General features: G+C 41.2%; 1 protein-coding gene across 12 annotated transcripts in view; it reads left to right on the top strand.

Moving 5' to 3' along the window:
- Positions 1 to 5000, top strand: part of LOC118938861 (glutamate receptor-interacting protein 1-like) — a 738669-nt gene that overhangs the window by 478641 nt on the left and 255028 nt on the right. The gene's annotated exons all lie outside the window — the stretch shown is intronic.

Genomic DNA, 5000 nt, shown 5'->3' on the forward strand with positions numbered 1-5000 from the left:
GTGAGATGGACGATATGAATATGTTATGACAGTACAGTAGGACTATAGGACTGGTGGGTTATGTTATGACAGTAGGACTATAGGACTGGTGGGTTATGTTATGACAGGACTATAGGACTGGTGGGTTATGTTATGACAGTAGGACTATAGGACTGGTGGGTTATGTTATGACAGTAGGACCATAGGACTGACTGGTGGGTTATGTTATGACAGTAGGACTATAGGACTGGTGGGTTATGTTATGACAGTAGGACTATAGGACTGACTGGTGGGTTATGTTATGACAGTAGGACTATAGGACTGGTGGGTTATGTTATGACAGTAGGGACTATAGGACTGGTGGGTTATGTTATGACAGTAGGACTATAGGACTGGTGGGTTATGTTATGACAGTAGGACTACAGGACTGGTTGGTTATGTTATGACAGTAGGACTATAGGACTGGTGGGTTATGTTATGACAGTAGGACTATAGGACTGGTGGGTTATGTTATGACAGTAGGACCATAGGACTGACTGGTGGGTTATGTTATGACAGTAGGACTATAAGACTGGTGGGTTATGTTATGACAGTAGGGACTATAGGACTGACTGGTTATGTTATGACAGTAGGACTATAGGACTGGTGGGTTATGTTATGACAGTAGGACCATAGGACTGACTGGTGGGTTATGTTATGACAGTAGGACTATAGGACTGGTGGGTTATGTTATGACAGTAGGACTATAGGACTGGTGGGTTATGTTATGACAGTAGGACTATAGGACTGACTGGTGGGTTATGTTATGACAGTAGGACTATAGGACTGGTGGGTTATGTTATGACAGTAGGACTATAGGACTCTGGTGGGTTATGTTATGACAGTAGGACTATAGGACTGGTGGGTTATGTTATGACAGTAGGGACTATAGGACTGGTGGGTTATGTTATGACAGTAGGACTATAGGACTGGTGGGTTATGTTATGACAGTAGGACTATAGGACTGGTGGGTTATTTTATGACAGTAGGACTACAGGACTGGTTGGTTATGTTATGACAGTAGGACTATAGGACTGGTGTGTTATGTTATGACAGTAGGACTATAGGACTGGTGGGTTATGTTATGACAGTAGGACTATAGGACTCTGGTGGGTTATGTTATGACAGTAGGACTATAGGACTGGTGGGTTATGTTATGACAGTAGGGACTATAGGACTGACTGGTGGGTTATGTTATGACAGTAGGACTATAGGACTGGTGGGTTATGTTATGACAGTAGGACTATAGGACTGGTTGGTTATGTTATGACAGTAGGACTATAGGACTGGTGGGTTATGTTATGACAGTAGGGACTATAGGACTGACTGGTTGGTTATGTTATGACAGTAGGACTATTGGACTGGTGGGTTATGTTATGACAGTAGGACTACAGGACTCTGGTGGGTTATGTTATGACAGTAGGACTATAGGACTGGTGGGTTATGTTATGACAGTAGGACTACAGGACTGGTTGGTTATGTTATGACAGTAGGACTATAGGACTGGTGGGTTATGTTATGACAGTAGGACTACAGGACTGGTTGGTTATGTTATGACAGTAGGGCTATAGGACTGGTTGGTTATGTTATGACAGTAGGACTATAGGACTGACTGGTTGGTTATGTTATGACAGTAGGACTATAGGACTGGTGGGTTATGTTATGACAGTAGGACTACAGGACTGGTTGGTTATGTTATGACTGTAGGACTATAGGACTGGTTGGTTATGTTATGACAGTAGGACTATAGGACTGGCTGGTTATGTTATGACAGTAGGACTACAGGACTGGTTGGTTATGTTATGACAGTAGGACTATAGGACGGGTGGGTTATGTTATGACAGTAGGACTATAGGACTGACTGATGGGTTATGTTATGACAGTAGGACTATAGGACTGGTGGGTTATGTTATGACAGTAGGACTATAGGACTGGTGGGTTATGTTATGACAGTAGGACTATAGGACTGTGGTGGGTTATGTTATGACAGTAGGGACTATAGGACTGGTGGGTTATGTTATGACAGTAGGACTATAGGACTGACTGGTGGGTTATGTTATGACAGTAGGACTATAGGACTGACTGGTGGGTTATGTTATGACAGTAGGACTACAGGACTGGTTGGTTATGTTATGACAGTAGGACTACAGGACTGGTTGGTTATGTTATGACAGTAGGACTACAGGACTGGTTGGTTATGTTATGACAGTAGGACTATAGGACTGGTGGGTTATGTTATGACAGTAGGACTATAGGACTGGTGGGTTATGTTATGAGAGTAGGACTATAGGGCTGGTGGTTTAGACCAATAGACAGACAGTAGAGAGGCACAGTAGAATATAGGTTATTTTCAGTTCATAGACCAACAGACAGGCATTCAGACAGACAGGTAGTCAGACAAACAGACATTCAGACAGACAGGCAGTCAGACGGACAGGCATTCAGACAGACAGTCAGACAGGCAGGCATTCAGACAGGTAGTCAGACAGACAGGCATTCAGACAGACAGGCAGTCAGACAGACAGGCATTTAGACCGACAGGCATTCAGACATACAGGCATTCAGACATACAGGCATTCAGACATACAGGCATTCAGACAGACAGACAGACAGACAGGCATTCAGACAGACAGGCATTCAGACAGACAGGCATTCAGACAGACAGGCATTCAGACAGGCAGGCATTCAGACAGGCAGGCATTCAGACAGACAGGCATTCAGACAGACAGGCATTCTGACAGACAGGCATTCTGACAGACAGGCATTCTGACAGACAGGCATTCAGACAGACAGACCCCAGGTGAATCTACCATTGGACGTTTTCTAACTGTTCTTGTGTTTGGTCATCTACTGTAGTCTTGACATAATCTCGTCAGCTCATCTCTCTAACACTTCCTTCTGAGATATCAGCCAGTGGGCGTCTCTGAATTCAGATGATGATATCCACTATGCGCACGTTCAGAAATAATCCCCAAGGCCATGAGCTTGTTTCTGTATAGATGAATTAACTACACAAGCGGTTTGAATCCTCCGACTAGCCGTACTATTGGTGCCGTAAACTGAGTATGCAGTTTGCTTATTGGTCATAGTATGGATGTAGTTAGTATGCCAAAAGTTCCCGGATGTTGACACTATTGCCATGCTTTTAGGGCCCACGATGCAGTTCTTCATAAAAATGGCCGTTTTACAACATTTTCGGATTTGAAGAAAATGGCGGAGAATAATGCAGCCGACGTCCGACGAGAGAGGACACAAATTCACTGCTCTTACAAATTATGACAAAATGTTAAGAAAATGTTGAGCAATGTAATAAAGTAATTACCTTCCAAATTAGTTAAGTTATGTTGGCTGACAATGTGTTAGCTATGCTAGCCTTTGGAAACCGCATAGCATATCATTACAGCAGTTGCTTGTATAACCCGGTATGTTAGCTAGCTACCTAGCGTTAGTTGGCTACTAACACAACGAACTCGCCAGTATATTAACTACACGCTCTCTAACTAACTAACATTTATTGACTTGATTATTCACGTAATTCTTAGCTTAGCTAAGTGGTATAGCATTCTCAATGGACATTGTTAATGAAGTTGTAAGATGTGTAGCTAGTCATTTGTTATGCTAACAAGCTAGCAAGAGGTTGCATAGCAACAGCATCAACTTCCGGTACACAGGCGAAGCTCTAGTACAATCAACTGAAAGGATACCGTTTGTTTACAGCATACTACAATTAACTAATAGCATGTGGTATGTAGCATATACTCATTTAGTATGTAGTATATACTCATCAAGTATGTAGTATATACTAATTGAGTATGTAGTATATACTCATTAAGTATGTAGTATATACTAATTGAGTATGTAGTATATACTTATTTAGTATGTAGTATATACTCATTTAGTATGTAGTATATACTCATTTAGTATGTAGTATATACTAATTAAGTATGTAGTATATACTAATTTAGTGTGTAGTATATACTCATTAAGTATGTAGTATATACTCATTTAGTATGTAGTATATACTCATTAAGTATGTAGCATATACTAATTAAGTATGTAGTATATACTAATTTAGTATGTAGTATATACTCATTAAGTATGTAGTATATACTCATTGCGTATGTAGTATATACTCATTAAGTATGTAGTATATACTAATTTAGTATGTAGCATATACTCATTGAGTGTGTAGTATACAGTATGTGTGTGACATCTGCTGATGTTTGTGTGAAAAGGGCTTTATAAATACATTTGATTGAAAGTATGGGCATTCAAACACAGCTACAGGGTGTGTATCAACCATCATGTTGTCTTGACATGACATTGGCTCTAGTGGAGACGTGGTCAGGGCAGTGGACTCCCTAGTGGACTTAGAGATGGGACTGACACACACACACACACACACACGAGCTGACAAGGTAAACATCTGTTGTTCTGCCTCATGAACAAGGCAGTTAACCCCACTGTTCCCCGGTAGGCCGTCATTGTAAAATAATAATTTGTTCTTAACTGACCTTGCCTAGTTAAATAAAAGGTAAAATAACAATACTAAATTAAGAGATAGAGACGAGTGGATCAGATGTCCCTAGGGATTCCACTTTCACCGACGTCGTTAACCTAACTACTTCCTGGTAACAACCACACGTCTTTAACCTAACTACTTCCTGGTAACAACCACACGTCTTTAACCTAACTACTTCCTGGTAACAACCACACGTCTTTAACCTAACTACTTCCTGGAAACAACCACACGTCTTTAACCTAACTACTTCCTGGTAACAACCACACGTCTTTAACCTAACTACTTCCTGGTAACAACCACGCGTCTTTAACCTAACTACTTCCTGGTAGCAACCACACGTCTTTAACCTAACTACTTCCTGGTAACAACCACGCGTCTTTAACCTAACTACTTCCTGGTAGCAACCACACGTCTTTAACCTAACTACTTCCTGGTAACAACCACGCGTCTTTAACCTAAC

The sequence above is a fragment of the Oncorhynchus mykiss genome, chromosome 15, assembly GCF_013265735.2.
Source record: "Oncorhynchus mykiss isolate Arlee chromosome 15, USDA_OmykA_1.1, whole genome shotgun sequence".
NCBI lineage: Eukaryota > Metazoa > Chordata > Actinopteri > Salmoniformes > Salmonidae > Oncorhynchus > Oncorhynchus mykiss.